At 46.5% G+C, this 21,171-nt stretch overlaps 1 non-coding gene and 1 pseudogene across 1 annotated transcript; both read right to left on the bottom strand.

Annotated features, from left to right (window-relative positions):
* Window positions 1-8,240: 8,240 nt before the first annotated feature.
* LOC136573855 (U2 spliceosomal RNA) lies at window positions 8,241-8,426 on the bottom strand. Its single transcript, XR_010786072.1, has one exon. It is a non-coding gene; the product is annotated as a U2 spliceosomal RNA (small nuclear RNA).
* An 8,085-nt stretch (window positions 8,427-16,511) lies between these two features.
* On the bottom strand, window positions 16,512-16,688 carry LOC136574123 (U2 spliceosomal RNA; annotated as a pseudogene).
* Window positions 16,689-21,171: the final 4,483 nt, after the last annotated feature.

Genomic DNA, 21,171 nt, shown 5'->3' with positions numbered 1-21,171 from the left:
CCATTAAAATTGTATAAAACTATAATAGACTCTAAAATCTTATACTCATCCGGCATATTAAAAGCATAAGGTGAATTTAAAACTGTGGTAAACCAGCCATTACGCCTCATAAAATATCCGGTGTTAAAACGCATAAAATAGGACCAGTAATTATCTTTAAAAAGCGCAGAAATACACAGGCTAAAAAACTTAATTAAGAGGAATGCTTTAAAATCTGGGAAATCCTTCCCGCCCATCGCTTTGGGTTTTAAAACAATCTCTCGCCTGAGTTTTTCCATCCTGGAGTTCCATAAAAAGGTAAAACAAGCTTTAGTAATCTTTTTGAGGAGCCGCTCTGGAGGGGGGAACACCATGCTTAAAAACAACAGGATCGGTAGAATAACCATTTTAGTAACTAAAATCTTCCCCTCCATCGTCAGCTCTCTCAGCTTCCACATGCAAAGTTTCTGATTTATTTTCTGTGCCACCAAGTCCCAACTGTTAAAACCATTATTGGACTCATCGAAGGAGATACCTAAAATTTGTACAGATGGAGACACAGGAACCGGAATATCCGCTAAAAGCATTTCACCGATGTTTAAAATATTGCTTTTACTAAAATTTACTTTAAAACCCGAGGCGCAGCTAAAATATTCTATCTGTCTAAGGGTCTTTTGTATGGATAGGGTGTCCCTGCACAATACTGCTACGTCATCCATGTACCCCACTACCTTCGCCTCTATCCCCCCTCCTCCTGGCAGGGGGATTCCACGGATTTGCTTGTCACGCCGTAGTGCACACATCAGAGGCTCCAATGCACATATGAAGAGTAGTGGGGACAAGGGACACCCCTGCTTTACCCCGGAGTTTAAAAGCACGTCCTGTGTCTTAAAACCATTCACTAAAACTTTACTTGTACAATTATCATAAAATGCTTTAAGAGACAATAAAAAACCCTCCGGTATACCCATCTTCTCTAAAACCTTAAAAAGATAAAAGTGGGACACTCGGTCAAAAGCTTTTTCAAAATCTATCGATAAAACGGCCATCTTTCCTTTTCTAGACTTTGTGTCGCTGATCACGTCTTTAATAAGGTTTAGGTTCTCCCATATGCTCCTCCCAGGGACTCCGCAGACTTGGTTGGAGTGGATGATTTTCTGTATGACTGTTTTAAGTCTGCTCGCACATATCTTGGCCATAATCTTATAATCACAGTTTAAGAGGGTGATCGGTCTCCAGTTCTTTAGGTCAGCTTTGTCTCCTTTCTTGTACAGCAAGGAGACGTCACCCTTCTTCCATGACCCTGGGAGGGCTTTAGAATTAAAAACCTCGGTAAAAAGGGAGAACAAATCATCTTTTAAAAGCCCATAAAAGGTGACATAAAACTCGATGGGTATACCATCCGGGCCAGGCACCTTACCTGGTTTAAAACTCTTAATCGTCTCTAAAACCTCCTGTTCCGTGATTTTTCTTAATAAAAGCTTTTGGGAGGCAGGATCTAAAATATCGGTAATCTCCTTCAATGAGTCTTCCATAAAACTGTTATCAACATTCTTTGTATTAAAAAGATCCGCATAAAACTCATAAACCTTTTTTAAAATCCCCTGTACATCCCGAGTACCATGTAGCTCGTTAAGAGATTGCCTTCCTCTGGTCTTCTTGAAGAAATACCTGGAGCAGGTCTCGTTTTCTTCCAGGTGCTGGACTCTTGAGCGGAAGATAATCTCCTTTCCCTTCTGCTCCAGGCATTTGGCAATCTCTTTCTTTATGTCTATGAGCTCTTTCTCCACATTAATACCATGGTCTCGGAATTTGTACAGGGTTTGCAGACGGATGTTCAGATTAGTATAAAAGGCGCGCTTCGCTTTGGCCTTGGGACATCCCAACATTTATGAAGAATTGCTTTATCTTAAATTTCATTTTTTCCCACCAAACGCTGATGGGAATGCTGGGATCTCTCATCCGTCTGCAATCTCTATAAAAGGCAATAAAATCTGATAAAACCCGCGGATCTTGTAACAGGGACACGTTTAATTTCCAGGCGTTTCTACCGGTGCTTCTTTTTGTTTCACTTTTTACTTTAAAAAACAATAACTTATGGTCTGAAAACACATTAGTAAAACGGTCACATTTAAAAGGCAGTACTTGATCAGAGCAAAGAATAAAATCTATCCTGGAGCTACAATTCACATTGCTCCAGGTAACGCCGGCCTCTTCTGGAAGGTGGAGGTTGCATTTTTTAAAAACATCAGTAAGTCTAAAATCCAACAGTAAATTTTTTAACATATTCGAGGTTTTATCATAATTGCGACTTACTGCGTTCGAGAACCGGCGTTCCCCTCTTAAAATACAGTTAAAATCGCCTGCTAAAACCAAAGGTTCGGCATCACTGATAAATAAGGGTAAAATCTCTAACATTCTTGCTCTTTCGTTTTTTTCTGGAGAACCATAAAAGTTTAAAAACTGCCATTTCACACCGTTAATAAAAGCTTTAACCAATAAAATTCTGCCTGGTAAAATTTCGTTGATAAAATCAATAAAAACGTTCCCTTTAAAAAGAATGGCGACCCCTGCTGATCTGGACTCGTTTGATCCAGACCACACTGATGGGCCGTGTACCCAATCAGCTTCATACTTTTTATATTGTGCTCGATGCGGGATGCCACACTCCTGCAAAAAGAACACAGAAGCAGCGAAAATCGTCAGGTAATTAAAGAGGGCAGCCCTTCGCACTTGCGTTTCCAGACTCCGTACATTTAGTGTAATGCCAGATAGCTCAGCCATGGGTGTTTGAGAGTATAGGGAGATGTTATCCTAGTCCTGGTTGCGTAACTCAGGACCCCTGCCATCCTATAACTCTCCGGCTAAGCCAGAGACATCGCTGGAACCGTCATACCCCCCCGCGTCCGAGTCCACGGTGTATAATGAGGACAACGGAGAGGTGCTCCCTTCGCTCAACTGACCCCCCACGGTACCTGAGGCTGGAATCTGCGAGATGTCCCACACAGACTCCATTGGGAGTACGCCCTCCCCGGGGGCCAACGAGTCAGCCTTCTCTTCCGTTTGATTCCCCTCCATAGGGGCGAGTACTTGGTCTTCAGCTTGCTTATCGGAGGTAACCCCCGAGTCCCCCACCTGGCAGGGTGGGGGAGGGGCATTGTGCGGTGGCCTCTCCGGGGGAATGCTAGGTTTCTCTGCATAAGCAGATACTCCCTGCTGCTCCCCCTGCACTACCTCCGAATATAGCTTCTGTACTGACCCTTTCCTCCTTTTCATTGCGGCTGTCGCTCCCCCAGGGTCCTCTGCCTCAGGCACCTTTTGAGCAGGCGCCACCTGAGGGCTTGGACCAGCTTCATCCGGCTTCCCAGATTCCTGGGAAGGTTTACCCGTCTGCCGATCACTCGCCCTTCTTTTGTGGCGCTTTTGCTCTTTTGGCGCGCTCTCTTCCGTTTCGGGGGGTCTGGTTGTGGTGTCCATCTCCTCGGGTTCCTCTCCTTGGGGGGGTACACTTGAGTCTGCTGGCCGCCTGGGCTGGCTCTGGCTGCGTCTGGGCTGCCCCTGCTGCTCCTGGTTCTGTGCTCTATGGGGACAAGAATTATAAAGATGACCAACTCTGCCGCAAAAATGACATTTCTTCCCCATTTGGCACAGGTTTGTCTCGTGGTCTGCACCCCCACACTTCTTACAGGTGCTACCACATTGCTCTTTGTGATGGCCGTATTTTTGACAAACCCTGCAGAAGTCAGGCATCCCCGCAAAGTAGAGGTCGCCACTCACATTACCCAGTTTAAAACGTTCCGGCGGAAGTCTTATGTCCCCTGGGTAGCTGGGATCTCTTATGCACGTGACCTGGAAACGCCATTTTGATGTCCATATTCCCAACTCGTTCATAATCTTCCCAACACAACGAACTGATTTGAAGTACTCTTGTAGGAAGGATTGCACCTCTTCAACGTTCGTGTAAGGGGAATACATTTTAATCACTACGAGTTTGGTGACATCAAGGACGTGCTCGATTATCTGGACTCCCTCCAACCTGGGATCCTTCTTGGTTGGTAAAGCAGAAATCAGGTCACGGAAGATACCTTTCTGCGTAAATGTCACATCATACGTCCGTCTCTTAGGGTAGTCCTGAATCGCCAGAATTTCGTGTAATTGGACGTTGAAAACGCCCATGAGCACGTCCTTAAAGGGGTTGTCCCGCGCCGAAACGGGTTTTTTTTTTTTCAACCCCCCCCCCCGTTCGGCGCGAGACAACCCCGATGCAGGGAAGTAAAGAAAGTTTACCGGAGCGCTTACCTTAATCCCCGCGCTCCGGTGACTTCAATACTTACCGCTGAAGATGGCCGCCGGGATCCTCTGTCTTCGTGGACCGCAGCTCTTCTGTGCGGTCCATTGCCGATTCCAGCCTCCTGATTGGCTGGAATCGGCACGTGACGGGGCGGAGCTACACGGAGCCGCTCTCTGGCACGAGCGGCTCCATAGAAGACTGCAGAAGACCCGGACTGCGCAAGCGCGGCTAATTTGGCCATCGGAGGGCGAAAATTAGTCGGCTCCATGGGAACGAGGACGCTAGCAACGGAGCAGGTAAGTAAAAAACTTTTTATAACTTCTGTATGGCTCATAATTAATGCACAATGTATATTACAAAGTGCATTATTATGGCCATACAGAAGTGTATAGACCCACTTGCTGCCGCGGGACAACCCCTTTAACGACGTACGTCAGGCCACGTGCTTCCGCCGTATTCTCTGCTAGGATGACACGAACAGAGTTTAAAATCCGGGCATAAGCCTGTATGAAATCTGGGTTTTCACCCATGTTTTTAGTGCAATTTGCTCCACCAGTGTGTTGCAATTGCCCTCTCTTGGTCTGCGAACCAAAAGAGGCTGGGGGGATCGCTGCTCGTTACCCTAGGACTAGTCCCTCTCCCCAATAGCAGCATGCGGGTTAAGCCCACCGAGGTGGGCGATCCCGCAAGGCCGAGGAGAGGGGTGCCTGAGTACCTTCTGACTAAATCTCCTGTACCAAGTACACTTGATCTAGCCAAAAGGCCGAGAAGCGATAACCCGAAATAGGTTTCACCTGCAGCCCGGCCCGCCCAACTCCACTTCCAAGGCTTGAGGCAACACGCTCAGCCTGCACTCTGGGCGCACCCACAATGCACCCAGGGAGATGGAAGAGTTTTGCATAGCCCCGCCCCACGCCTTCTCAACCGCGCCCTCCCCCCCTCAGTCCTTCCTCTTGCACCGTGCTCACGCATCCTAGGCTTGTAGAGCCTGCTGCTGCTGCTGCTGCTGCAGGACTCGTCACCTCCCTACCCAGGATGGTTAAGCCGGCGATGACACAAGAAGCAAGCACTAGTTTGTCTCTGAAGGTGCGTCGGCCGGTCGGTTGGAGGGATCTCTTCGGCCGGCCGCATTTCGAGTGGGGACGGATGGAAACTTTTTACCTGAAATGAGGGAAATTGGCTTCGGCCCCATAGGGCTTTATTGCCTTTCCCTGGGCCGGCATTAGTAGACCCTAGTAAGGAGAGTAATAGAACGGCATGGTCATCCGAAGAACTTAAAAACATACAGCAGGCCTTTTTTTCCCGCCATACATACATAACTACAGATTTTATATTTTTTTTCATATATATATATATATATATATATATATATATATATATATATATATATATATATATATGAAAACACACACACACACACACACACACACACAATCTTAAATCTATCTTTAATCTATATCTACAAAATCTATAATTCAGAAATAATCCATATCTATATTCTACGTAATTAATAAAGATAGATTAGATAGGATAGGATAGGATAGATAGACACATACATGCATACATACTGTATGCAAATGAGCCAGGTATTTGGAATGCTGATGATGTCACTCCCTTGTGATGTCATACATACATACTGTATGCAAATGAGCCAGGTGTTTGGAATGCTGATGATGTCACTCCCTTGTGATGTCATACATACATACTGTATGCAAATGAGCCAGGTGTTTGGAATGCTGATGATGTCACTCCCTTGTGATGTCATGAGCCAGGTGTATGGCAGGCTGATGTCACTCCATTGTGATGTCATCAATTTAGAAGCATAAATACCGGGCTTGGCAGCGATTTTAGTCAGTCTCTGCTGCAGCTGGGAGACGGGAGATGGTCTTTATCTCTACCAAGAAGCTGCAGAACTACCGGCAACTGCAAAACTACCGGCAACTGCAAAACTACCGGCAACTGCAAAACTACCGGCAACTGCAAAACTACCGGCAACTGCAAAACTACCGGCAACTGCAAAACTACCGGCAACTGCAAAACTACCGGCAACTGCAAAACTACCGGCAACTGCAGAACTACCGGCAACTGCAGAACTACCGGCAACTGCAGAACTACCGGCAACTGCAGAACTACCGGCAACTGCAGAACTACCGGTAACTGCAGAACTACCGGTAACTGCAGAACTACCGGCAAGTGCAAAACTACCGGCAACTGCAGAACTACCGGCAACTGCAGAACTACCGGTAACTGCAGAACTACCGGTAACTGCAGAACTACCGGTAACTGCAGAACTACCGGTAACTGCAGAACTACCGGTAACTGCATCATTTTTATTTTATTCAATATAGGTTTTATTGGTTTCATGGAGGGGGGGAAAACTTTTGCCTTATCTCAAAGCAATGTAAAAATAACTTTGACAATGAAACTTAATAAATAAATTTCGAGTTGAACTATATCATGTTTGTCTGTGATATTTTATAAGGTCTACAAACAGGGGAATGAGGGGAGGGTAAGAGGGGGAGCGGTAAGGGAGGGTAGGTATCTATGACACGGGAGAAAGAGAAAATAAAACAAAAAGGGGGGGGGGGCACTCCGGGATTGTTGTTTCTCTTTACGATTGTGATTTAAACGTGTTACTCACATGTCCCTGTCTGTAACCACCTAGTAAATAGGGGTGAGCTCCGGGCATCTATCCATATCGCCCAGGTGTGATACAATTTATCATAGCCTGACGGCTCATCTAGAAGCCTCATTCTCTCCCTACGCTCTATTTCGTGGATCAGTTATTTTTAGCGGAGTGCATTTTTAATGCAGCACACAAGGGGGAGACAGCGGCCTACCAAAATCTAGTTGGCTGCTGCTGTGGCTTTCTTTTTTTAAAAAAAAAGGTAGGTTCCGTTCTTCCACGGTGAGGAATAGGCAGGGAGGTTCCGTTTTTGCCAGCTGGGGAATGCTTATAGGCAAGGCCTTCTCCCTGCTGGTGCATGTAACGTCAGACCACGTTTCAGACATGCAGCAGCGGCAGCGGCAGCATTCATTCAGTCAGTGGCTCACAAACGAGCTCCGTGCAAGTTTACATTAAACAGACACATTTCTTTCTTTACTGTATTGACTGCGGTCTTTAGCGAGCGGTTGAACTGTTTCTGTGTCCATGCATTGAATAAAGCAATACATCCTTTTATAGTAGACGTCCGTTCGTTGGAGTTCTTTGCTCCCCGGGTGTTGCTCCATCTGTAAGCGTTGGCCTGGATCCTCATGGACGGAATACTGCCCATCCCACGTGGAGCGTGTATCTCAGCCCGCGTGGAGCGCTGCAGTCCAATGAGGTATTCCGTGCTGCATAGCAAGCCTCGAGCCTGTGTGATTGGGGGTCCACTGCTGTCTGTCCACTCTGAAGCGCACATCCGGGGCCGGCCGCTTTTCGACTGCCAGCGACTGCAGGTCACTCACACAGGCTGGTTGGAATGGCCTAGCATTATCCTGATCCGGAGGTGTAACTTGAAGCTGCGGGGCCCCAGTACAAAGTCTGGGACTGGGCCCCCAAACTTTAAAGCTTCATTGATAGCATTGGTTTACAATGTGGGGAAGAGAGACTTTATGGGCCCCCTAGGGCTCCGGGCCCCAGGTGCGACCGCACCCCCAGCACATACACCCATGACCCGAATACATGGAGCATACAGATGCAGGCTGCCAGGATACGCTGTGCCTGCCCGATGTTTCCAACTTGGCTATTAGCGCAGCGGTAGGTACGAACTATAGAGTGCGGCTGGCATATGAACTGGTGTGTGTTGTTTTGCTTCCAGTTGTACCTGTGCTGTGCACAGTGGATACAATGTTGCGAGCTCCACGGCAGCAGACGGGCTGAGTGTCAATCAAAGTGCTCGTTTGTTAGCAGCAGAAGCAGCCACAGCTGCGCTGCACCTCTTGCTCGTCAGTTTTGTTTTTCTGCTTTTGGAAACTGCTGTAGGAAAGGGGGTGCACCGGTCCTGGAGGTACTGCAATACCAGGTCAATGCGCGGAGTGGACAGAGCAAGCTCTTTTTCCAGCTCCCTGTTCTAAAAATCTATTTAATATATGGTCCCCAGATAGGGGACGTATCAGATATTAAACTGATAAGAACAGATTTTTTATTTTTTTTTTATAAACCAAAGGTTTTTATTTAATTTTTACACAATACATTCATCACATAACCACAACATAAATACATTACACTCATGATAAATCAACTAACTCAATCCATTTTTTAACTTTCCATAAACCCTCCGCATCCACCCCCCCTCTTGCTTTTATCCCACAAATAAATAAAGTACAATTTCCCCAGCACCATTCTCACACTGTCCCTCACACTTAGTTCCTTCCGCTTAAACACATACACATTCCTTACATCCCACAACACTTCCTTCACACACGCCATAAACAGCCACAACAATCTCTGCCTCACGCAATCACTCACACCAAACCCGAACGTAACTAAACTATAATTAATAAACGTGGCTCCTGTGATCTCCTTACACAAGGGGCCTAACCTCCGCAGTACGTTCTGCGCGTAACTACAATTCCAGAAGATATGTATCACATTCTCACATCCACCGCACCTCTCTCTCGGACACCTTTCACTCCTCACCAAACCTCTCACACGCTGGAACTCTCTCACCGGTAACACTCCATGCAAACTCTGCCATACAATCTCACTCTGCCTATTACTCATCCCATCCATCCGCACTTTCTTCCACACGCTCTCCACATCCGCTCCCCTCACAGAACTGATATCACACACCACATCCTTACTCTCAATCATTCTCTGGACCATCCGCTTATTCCTCAGCACGCTCGCCTCACACTCGCTCAACTCATACTTCACTACAAAACTGACAACCCATTCATACCACTTTGGACTTTCAAACGACACAGGCTTACGTAAATCATACTCACACCACTTCATCCGCACACACAGTCTCCCAGCCAAGTATCTCATCATACACACACCTTTCGAATCTTTCTGGAGTGATGTTAGTAAAAAAACTATAATATTACAACCAAAATAAATTTCAAGGTTGGGGAAACCCGCTCCCCCCTTTCTCCAGTTTCTCATGACCACTTCTCTCCTCAGCCGTTCCATCCGCGACCTCCAGAAAAAGGTGAAAAGGATCCTATTTAGACCCCTGAGGGTCATGTAATCTGGCGGAAAGACCATCGCTACATATAAGAAAATTGGTAAGACTACACTTTTTATTACCAGGGTCTTACCTATGTAGGTAAGGCTCCGCAGCCTCCAAAAATTTAAACGACTCTCCACCTTCTGCCTCACATCCTTCCAACTCTCTCTCCCGTCCAGGCTGTCATTAAACTTGGTCCCCAGGATTTTAATAGGGCCTCTCACTCTATTCAATCCCACATCCGCACTCAACTCAACCTCACCAAACACCTTACATTCACTCTTCTCCCAATTCACACGAAAAGCAGACGCACCACAAAACACGGACACCAACAGTTTCACCCTCCTCACAGCACACTCAGACTCACACATCACACACACACATCATCCATATATGCACTCACCTTCCATTCTCGCCCATTACTACCGGGGATATGAATGCCCCGCACCACTTTATCTTTTCTAAACATACAGAGTAGTGGCTCCATGGCACAAATAAACACAATCGGAGACAACGGACATCCCTGACGCACACCAGACATCACATTCACTCTCCTTCCAACCTTCCCATTCACCAACATTCTACTGAAGATACTTTCATACAAACTCCTCACTCTACACACAAACTCAGCCGGAAATCCCATACGTAACAATACACTAAACAGAAACCCATGCGACAACCTATCATACGCTTTCTCAAAGTCCACACTCACCACATACACACTCTTCTTCCTCTTCTTGCAGTCCCACAACACATCCCTCATCAGACACAAACTCTCATGCACACGTCTCCCAGGCACCGCACAATACTGATCATCATTCACAACACACTCAATCACATCACGCATACGGTTGGCGATCAACTTAGCGTAGATTTTATAGTCACAATTTAGTAATGTGATGGGACGCCAGTTCTTTAACCTCTTCAGGTCCCCTTTCTTTGGGATCAGCACAACCACACCCTCACGCATACTATCAGCCATCTCCGCATTCACCCACATATACCTACATACCTCACACACATCCTTCCCCACCACATTCCACAACATCCGATAAAATTCTGCAGGCAACCCATCCGCACCCGGTGTCTTGTTCAGAGCCAAGCTCTGTATCACATAGAAGACTTCTGTTGTAGACACCTCTCTCATAATAGACACTCGCTCCACATCCCCAAGCTTACTCTCAACCTCACTCAAAACCTTATGCTCCAAACATTCATCCCTCCATTTATCCACATACAACTCCTCATAGAACCCCGCAATCACCTCATGCACCCCCTCCCCCCTCACCTCACACTCATCCTCATTCACCACACACTCAAAGGTAGGTCTCTTAGCGAAGGCTTTTTTGAAAAAGAAACGCGTACACTTTTCATCCTGCTCCAGCTTTTCTACCTTCGCTCTATACACAATACTCTTGCCTTTCTGTATTAGATAGTTGTTAATCTCTCTTTTGACTTGTATTATGTCCTGCTGGACCTCCATGCCGCTTTCACGCAGCTTTGCGAGGAAGCATAACCGAGCATTAAGTCTTGCATACTCCTTTCTTCTTTCGCTCGCTTTTTTATATCCTATGGACTTGAAAAAGGATTTTGTTTTTTTCCTTACCCACTCCCACCAGGCCAGGATGTTATCAAACTCCGCCTTCCTCCTACTCCATCTTTTGTACTCACATTCATACTGCACTCTCACATCCTCACACTCCAGATGGCTCACATTCAGCTTCCATACACCCCTCCCACACACTGCACTCTCCCTAACAGCAATCTCACACAACACGCCCTCATGGTCAGAAAATAACACCGGTTTTTGTGTATAACTAATAGCAGAAAACTCATGTGAAATAAAACAATAGTCCAGACAGGAGTGAACCCCTCCCCTGTCTGCGTGGTAGGTGTTCAAACGAGGGGATATGCCGCACGCTTGTTGCATATCCGTCAAATGAAAGTCACTGACCATTTCATATAATAGCTTAGCGGACACGTCAAATGCTCTCTTTGACATATCGCAATTCATGTCACCCACCAGAATAGTAGGTGACCTGCCCTGTAAAAAAACCATTATTTTTTCAAACAAAGCGCACCTTTCTTGTTTCTCCACTGGTGCATATATATTAATAACCCGGAGCGGTATATCTCTATATAATACTACTGCGGAGATACATCTCCCCGCTTCTATCACTTCACTACTATGTAGTGTTAACTCTTTGGAGTTCGTTAGGATACCGACCCCATCATTCTTATTTTGCGTGCTCCCGGACCATACCGCGTCACCGTAAGGCCATTCAGCGGAATTAATATCAGCGTCTGTGCCGCACTCCTGCAAACAAAATATATCGGCCTTTTCTTGCCGTAATAAACTAAAAATCGCTGTTCTCCTGGCCTTCGATTTAAGAACACGTACGTTCTGGGAACACACCGAAATCATAATATAAAAGGACGCCTATAGCAACATTATCATCATATTATGCAAACAGGACATATAAAGAACCATTATGCATTATATACCTCTCCACTTAAGGTGGCTAAACCACATGATACTTAGGTAAGATGCAATCTCATGGTGGCTCACTCTCAGTCCACGCCACTTTCCGCAGAAACCTCCAAGTCCTGCGCCAGGATCTCAAAGGGATTACTTACATCCATGGGAGTCTCTTTACTTTTTATGCATTTTCTTTTCTTTGCAACATTTTTTCCCTCAACAGTCACAAAGTCCTCCTCGCTGGAGTCAATGATATCACTGGCCCCCTCCCTCTTACCTGGGGCTGTGTCTGGGGAGGAAAACTCTTCAATATTCTCAGAGGGGTTAATGGGACTGTCCACCTCCCCAATGATTTCCTCCATTGCTCTAATCACCCCACACACCTGCTCCTTGGGCGTGCCACTCCCAATCTGTGGCTTCTGGCTTCTAATCCTTCTGATGCCATCCTCCACCTCTTTGGTTTCCACCTCTGCGGTCATGGACTTTTTACGCACATCAGCTTTATCCTTCTCAGAAGTCTGAGAAGGTCTTTCAGACTTTGCTGCAGTCACCACAGGTTTGGTGGCGGTAGTAACCTCACTCGCAGCACCAGATGCACCACCACTGGTAGAGGCCGCACCATCGATAGGAGTCGCACAGCTACCAGCAGTCTCACCCGCAGCAACAGATGCAATGCCGCTAGTAGAGGGCCCATTCTCAGCTGACGCCACACGACTGACCATAGTCTCACGGCCGGTAGGAGCCGCACCAACCTTGGTTCTCCAGGCACCTCTGGATGGTAGGTTTAACGGGCAATCCTTACACATGTGGTCGGTCTCTCCACAAAGGTCACAACTTTTTGGTCTGGGGCAACTGCCAGCGTGGTGTCCCGACTCCTGGCAGTTCCTGCACACCAGGCCACTAACACAGTCCTCTTTGGTGTGCCCAAACTGATTACAGTTTCTGCAGAAAGTGGGTTGCCCCGGATAGTACAGGTATCCCCTGTTCCCTGCAATTGTAAAGTTTGCAGGGGGGTGTGTCACGCCGCCCAGCTTAGTTGCGTCCATTCTGAGTCGGACCCAAAACTTATATTTTGAATTGAATATACCCAGAATATTTGTCATCCTTTCTCCGCCTTTTACGACATCGCAATAGCGCTTGAGAAAATTTACAATCATATCTCTGTCTGTATATGGGTTATACACATGCAGTATGAGTGGCTTCTCTTGAATGCCGAAAAGAGGTAATACCTTGACTCCATCTAGTAGTGGGATGTCTTTATGGCTCCTCAACCACTCGTAGACATTCAGGCAGACGCCTTCTCCGCAGAAAGTGACATCATATTGTCCGAGTCTTGGGAAGTCTTGGACACAGAAGATCTCGTCTTTTGGTACACCGATCTCCACCATAATAATGTCCCGGACAACGTAGACGATGGTATTCTTTGTTCCACTCCTCGGGTCCACCATAAAACGAATTGTGTTCTGTAAGCCAGCCATCTTCAATAAACCTGTCGATCTCACGAATCACAGGAACGTATACTGCCAAGCAGTAAGGGGATCACTAAGCCCTCCGGCTAGATCAACTGCACTTGATCGTAGCCAAAAGGCCGAGAAGCGATAACCCGAAATAGGTTTCACCTGCAGCCCGGCCCACCCAACTCCACTTCCAAGGCTTGAGGCAACAGGCTCAGCCGGCACTCTGGGCGCACCCACAATGCACCCAGGCAGCTGGGAGAGTTTTGCATAGCCCCGCCCCACGCCTTCTCAACCGCGCCCTCCCCCCCCTCAGTCCTTCCTCTTGCACCGTGCTCACGCATCCTAGGCTTGTAGAGCCTGCTGCTGCTGCAGGACTCGTCACCTCCCTACCCAGGATGGTTAAGCCGGCGATGACACTAGAAGCAAGCACTAGTTTGTCTCTGAAGGTGCGTCGGCCGGTCGGTTGGAGGGATCTCTTCGGCCGGCCGCATTTCGAGTGGGGACGGATGGAAACTTTTTACCTGAAATGAGGGAAATTGGCTTCGGCCCCATAGGGCTTTATTGCCTTTCCCTGGGCCGGCATTAGTAGACCCTAGTAAGGAGAATAATAGAACGGCATGGTCATCCGAAGAACTTAAAAACATACAGCAGGCCTTTTTTTCCCGCCATACATACATAACTACAGATTTTATATTTTTTTTACATATCTATATCTATATATATATCTATATATATATCTATATCACACACACACACACACACACACACAATCCTAAATCTATCTTTAATCTATATCTACAAAATCTATAATTCAGAAATAATCCATATCTATATTCTACGTAATTAATAAAGATAGATTAGATAGGATAGGATAGGATAGATAGACACATACATGCATACATACTGTATGCAAATGAGCCAGGTATTTGGAATGCTGATGATGTCACTCCCTTGTGATGTCATACATACATACTGTATGCAAATGAGCCAGCTGTTTGGAATGCTGATGATGTCACTCCCTTGTGATGTCATAAATACATACATACTGTATGCAAATGAGCCAGCTGTTTGGAATGCTGATGATGTCACTCCCTTGTGATGTCATGAGCCAGGTGTATGGCAGGCTGATGTCACTCCATTGTGATGTCATCAATTTAGAAGCATAAATACCGGGCTTGGCAGCGATTTTAGTCAGTCTCTGCTGCAGCTGGGAGACGGGAGATGGTCTTTATCTCTACCAAGAAGCTGCAGAACTACCGGTAACTGCAAAACTACCGGCAACTGCAGAACTACCTACCGGCAACTGCAGAACTACCTACCGGCAACTGCAGAACTACCTACCGGCAACTGCAGAACTACCGGTAACTGCAAAACTACCGGTAACTGCAAAACTACCTACCGGCAACTGCAGAACTACCTACCGGCAACTGCAGAACTACCTACCGGCAACTGCAGAACTACCGGTAACTGCATCATTTTTATTTTATTCAATATAGGTTTTATTGGTTTCATGGAGGGGGGGGGGGGGAAACTTTTGCCTTATCTCAAAGCAATGTAAAAATAACTTTGACAATGAAACTTAATAAATAAATTTCGAGTTGAACTATATCATGTTTGTCTGTGATATTTTATAAGGTCTACAAACAGGGGAAGGGGGGGGGGAGCGGTAAGGGAGGGTAGGTATCTATGACACGGGAGAAAGAGAAAATAAAACAAAAAGGGGGGGGGGGGCGGGCTCCGGGATTGTTGTTTCTCTTTACGATTGTGGTTTAAACGTGTTACTCACATGTCCCTGTCTGTAACCACCTAGTAAATAGGGGTGAGCTCCGGGCATCTATCCATATCGCCCAGGTGTGATACAATTTATCATAGCCTGACGGCTCATCTTGAAGCCTCATTCTCTCCCTACGCTCTATTTCGTGGATCAGTTATTTTTAGCGGAGTGCATTTTTAATGCAGCACACAAGGGGGAGACAGCGGCCTACCAAAATCTAGTTGGCTGCTGCTGTGGCTTTCTTTTTTTTAAAAAAAAGGTAGGTTCCGTTCTTCCACGGTGAGGAATAGGCAGGGAGGTTCCGTTTTTGCCAGCTGGGGAATGCTTATAGGCAAGGCCTTATCCCTGCTGGTGCATGTAACGTCAGACCACGTTTCAGACATGCAGCTGCGGCAGCAGCAGCATTCATTCAGTCAGTGGCTCACAAACGAGATCCGTGCAAGTTTACATTAAACAGACACATTTCTTTCTTTACTGTATTGACTGCGGTCTTTAGCGAGCGGTTGAACTGTTTCTGTGTCCATGCATTGAATAAAGCAATACATCCTTTTAAAGTAGACGTCCGTTCGTTGGAGTTCTTTGCTCCCCGGGTGTTGCTCCATCTGTAAGCGTTGGCCTGGATCTTCATGGACGGAATACTGCCCATCCCACGTGGAGCGTGTATCTCAGCCCGCGTGGAGCGCTGCAGTCCAATGAGGTATTCCGTGCTGCATAGCAAGCCTCGGGCCTGTGTGATTGGGGGTCCACTGCTGTCTGTCCACTCTGAAGCGCGCATCCGGGGCCGGCCGGCCGGGCGGCCGCTTTTCGACTACCAGCGACTGCAGGTCACTCACACAGGCTGGTTGGAATGGCCTAGCATTATCCTGATCCGGAGGTGTAACTTGAAGCTGCGGGGCCCCAGTACAAAGTCTGGGACTGGGCCCCCAAACTATAAAGCTTCATTGATAGCATTGGTTTACAATGTGGGGAAGAGAGACTTTATGGGCCCCCTAGGGCTCCGGGCCCCAGGTACGACCGCACCCCCAGCACATACACCCATGACCCGAATACGTGGAGCATACAGACGCAGGCTGCCAGGATACGCTGTGCCTGCCCGATGTTTCCAACTTGGCTATTAGCGCAGCGGTAGGTACGAACTATAGAGTGCGGCTGGCATATGAACTGGTGTGTGTTGTTTTGCTTCCAGTTGTACCTGTGCTGTGCACACTCTGGCAGACGCAGCTGCTCAGTGGATACAATGTTGCGAGCTCCACGGCAGCAGACGGGCTGAGTGTCAATCAAAGTGCTCGTTTGTTAGCAGCAGAAGCAGCCACAGCTGCGCTGCACCTCTTGCTCGTCAGTTTTGTTTTTCTGCTTTTGGAAACTGCTGTAGGAAAGGGGGTGCACCGGTCCTGGAGGTACTGCAATACCAGGTCAATGCGCGGAGTGGACAGAGCAAGCTCTTTTTCCAGCTCCCTGTTCTAAAAATCCATTTAATATATGGTCCCCAGATAGGGGACGTATCAGATATTAAACTGATAAGAACAGATTTTTTTTTTTTTTTTTAAGTTGACAAACCCTCCATATGGGGGGTGTATTTATTCACACAACATATATATATATACATAGACTTTTTTTCCAAGTGTTTGTCCATAGTACATTAAAAACACATTAAATAACATCTTTAAAACATACCATTTAAAACATCTGTCTACATATAATACACGTTGTAAAAACCATACCAAAACAGTTTAAAATTCACGTAAAAAGGGCACTTGGTGACATCATATTATGGAACTCCATTCTGATAAAAACCATTTCCTTGCTAAAATTGGAAAGTTTTTCCTATCCACTATGTAGTATTGGTGCATCTCGTTAAGACTGATGGATAAAATGTCCTTCACAGATAAAATCTCGTGTTTAAAAACTAAAATGTTCCTGGCCTTCCATAGAGCTGCTTTGACCGAGTTGACCATCTTCCATGCCATAATTCTCTGCGTCTGTGTGGGGCATTCCAGGCATCCATATAAAACAGCGTCCAGCGTAAGTCTCTTTATTCCGGTTATTTTGATCATTAACGGCAAAATCTTGGTCCAAACTCTCTTGGCAATAAAACAAGTCCATAACAGATGGGTCGTCGTCTCGTCTTCTCCACATCTGGGTCTTGGGCATGCGGCAATGTTGGTCAAACCTCTACGATGCTGGAATGCCCGGCATGGAAGACAGTCATGGACGCAGCTCCAGGCCAGGTCTTTCTGTGAATTAAAAATATAATGGTTAACCATTGTCCAGGTCTCTTTGCTTTTCTTTTCGTTAAAATTGCTTACTTGCACATAAAAACCACTTTCTTTAATGTTCTTTAAAATAATTTTACTGTTCATTAAAACTTGTGGGCTTTTCCCAGTAAAATCATATAAAATGGCTATTTTTTCTAAAATCTTATACTCATGGGACAGATTAAAAGAATAAGGGGAATTTAAAACTGTTTTAAACCATCCATTCCTCCTCATAAAATAGCCAGTATTATATCGTATAAAATAAGACCAGTAGTGGTTTTTAAAAAGAGCACCAATACACAAACTAAAATACTTCGTGTATAAAAAAGCTTTAAAATCAGGGAAATCTTTTCCGCCCATTGTCTTTGGCTTCATCACTATTTCCCTGCTTAGTTTTTCCATCTTGGAGTTCCATAAAAATGTGAAGCATGCCTTTACAATTTTATTAAAAACTCTGCCAGGAGGGGGAAACACTAAACTCAGGTACAATAAAATAGGTAAAATCACTGACTTTGTGATTAAAACCTTCCCCTCCATGGTCAGCTGCCGCATGCTCCACATACAGATTTTCTTATTTATCTTTTGTGCCACCAAGTCCCAGCTGTTAAGACCTCTGTTGTCCTCGTTGAAGGAGACACCTAAAATCTGCACCGAGTCGGACACAGGAATGGGGACATCTGGCAAGGGCAGGTCCCCAATATTTAAAACACTACTTTTGTTAAAATTGACTTTAAAACCCGAGGCGCAGCAATAAAACTCAATTTGTCTAATAGCCTTCTGGATCGACAGGGTGTCCCTTCCGAGGATTGCCACATCGTCCATGTACCCCACTACTTTAGCCTCGATCCCCCCCCCGCCGGGCAGGGGGATCCCACGGATCTGCTTGTCCCGCCGTATGGTACATAAAAGAGGCTCTAATGCGCATATAAAAAGTAGTGGGGACAAGGGACACCCCTGCTTCACCCCGGAGTTTAAAAGTACTTCCTGTGTCCTAAAACCATTGACTAAAATTTTGCTCGTGCAGTTGTTGTAAAACGCTTTTAAAGACAATAAAAAACCTTCCGGTATACCCATTCTCTCTAAGACCTTAAAAAGATAAAAGTGGGACACACGGTCAAAGGCTTTTTCAAAGTCGATAGTTAATATAGCCATTTTCCCGTTCCTGGACTTTGTGTCGCTAATACAATCTTTTAAAAGGTTAAGATTCTCCCATATTGCCCTCCCGGGCACCCCACAGACCTGGTTGGGGTGTACAACTTTGCTTACTACGGTCTTTAGTCTGTTCGCACATATTTTTGCCATTATCTTGTAGTCGCTGTTCAGAAGGGTGATCGGTCTCCAGTTTTTGATGTCGGTCTTGTCTCCTTTTTTGTACAGGAGAGACACGTCACCCTTCTTCCAGGACCCCGGGAGGGCTTTAGACATAAAAACTTCCGTAAAAAGGGAGAAGAGGTCATCCTTAAAAATACCAAAAAAGGTGACATAAAACTCTATGGGTATACCATCGGGCCCAGGCACCTTACCTGGTTTAAAACTCTTAATAGTGTCTAAAATCTCCTGTTCTGTGATGTCCCTTAATAAAATCTCACGAGAACCAGGATCTAAAACGTCAGTGATCTCCTTCAACGAGTCATTCATAAAATCAATGTCAACAGACTTAGTATTAAAAAGATCCGCATAAAACTCATACACTTTCTTTAAAATACCCTGTATGTCCTTGGTGCCATCGAGATCATCGAGGACTGTCCGCTTGTCTCTTATCTTCTTAAAGAAGTACCTGGAGCAGGTCTCGTTCTCCTCTAGGTGTTGTACTTTGGAACGGAAGATGATTTCTTTTCCCCTCTGCTCCAGGCACCGGGCGATCTCCTTCTTCACCTCGATGATCTCGTGGTCCACCTCTATATCATGTTCACGGAACTTATACAGGGTCTGCAGGCGAGTGTTCAGGTTAGAATAAAATGTACGTTTTTCTTTTGCTTTATTGATCCCAACCTTGATAAAAAAGTTTTTAATTTTTAGCTTCATCATCTCCCACCACTGGCTGGTGGGAGTGTTGGGATCCTTTACTCGCCTGCAGTCTTTATAAAAAGTGATAAAATCAGATAAAACCTGCGGATCTTCTAAAAGGGACACGTTAAACTTCCAGGCATTCTTACCGGATTTTCTCTTAAAAACGGTATCAACTTTAAAATATAAAAGCTTATGGTCAGAGAAAACATTGGTAAAAAGGTCACATCTAAAAGGCAGTACTTGGTACGAGCAGAACATAAAATCTATCCTGGAGCTGCACAGTCTGTTGCTCCAGGTAACGCCGGCTTCCTCTGATGCGTTAGGATTACATTTTTTAAAAGCATCAGTGAGCTTACTGTCTAAAATCACATTTTTTAGTATGGAAGAGGTCTTGTCGTAGTTCCTGCTCACTGAGCTAGAAAGCCGGCGTTCCCCCTTTAAAATACAATTAAAATCACCTGCTAAAATCAGGGGTTCTGAATCGTTAATAAAAAGGGGTAAAATCTCTAGCATTTCTGCTCGCGTGTTTTTGTCTGTTGCACCATAAAAGTTTAAAAACTGCCACTTAATACCATTGATAAAAGCTTTGACCAATAAAACTCTGCCTGGTAAAATTTCATTAATAACGTCAATTAAAACGTTACCCTTAAAAAGAATGGCGACCCCCGCCGATCTGGTCTCGTTAGAGCCGGACCAGACCGACGGTCCATGTACCCAGTCATCTTGGTATTTTTTATACTGGGCCCTATGCGGGATCCCGCACTCCTGCAGGAAAAAAACGGAGGCAGCAAAAATAGTCAGATAGCTGAAGAGGGCGACCCTCCTCACGTGGCTCTCGATGCTTCTGACATTAAAAGTGAGTCCCGATAGAGCAGCCATTGGAGACTAGGTGATAACGAGGGTCTTCTCTTAGAAGTCTCCGGGCAAGCCAAAGACCTCGCTGGCACTCTCGCACCCCCCCACATCCGAATCCATCGTAAGCGGGGATGCTGGAGAGGAACCTACCTCACTAAGTGGACCCCCTACGGTGCCCGAGAGAGGGATCTGCGTGAGATCCCATATCGCCTGTATTCCCTCCGGAATCTCCAAGGGGGCTAGCAGGCCAGCTCCCGTCTCCATCTCTTCCCCTTCTGTCGGGGTGGGTACTCGGCTCGTTCCTGATCCACCGTTCTCGGAGGTGGCTCCCCCCGCCCCCTCCTGCCGGGGAGGGGGAGGGGCCCTCTGTGATGACACCGCAGGGGGTACTTTCTCCGGGTCCTCCGGCTCCGCCGGGATCTCCGGAGTTCCCCCCTGCACCACCTCCGAGTATGACCTTCCGCCCGAGCCTTTCCTCCTTTTGTTTGCTGCTGCTGCCGCCGTGCCCCCCGGGTCCTCCGCCTCAGGCACCGCTTGAGCGGGCATCTTGGGAGGGTCCGGACCGGCTTCCTTGGCCCTACTACCTCCACCGGTTTCCCGGGAGGGAGAGCCTGTCCGCCGGTCACTCACCCTCCGCTTGATGTTCCGCTGCTCTAAACCGTCCTTCTTGGGGGGTCCACTGGAGACCTCCATCTCCTCAGGTTCCTCTCCCTGGGGGGGTGTTGTTCGGTTCTCTGGCTGCCCTGGCCGCTCCTCGGGTCTGGGTCGCCCTTGCTGCTCCGCTTTCTGTGCTCTGTGGGGACAAGACGAGTAGAGGTGACCAACACCGCTGCAAAAAAAGCACCCTTTTCCTTTCTTACATTGACTTGTTTCATGGTCTGTGCCCCCACATTTCTTACATGTACTTGCGCAATT

This window comes from Eleutherodactylus coqui, chromosome 7, assembly GCF_035609145.1.
Source record: "Eleutherodactylus coqui strain aEleCoq1 chromosome 7, aEleCoq1.hap1, whole genome shotgun sequence".
NCBI lineage: Eukaryota > Metazoa > Chordata > Amphibia > Anura > Eleutherodactylidae > Eleutherodactylus > Eleutherodactylus coqui.
This window is presented reverse-complemented; position numbering and strand designations above follow the sequence as displayed.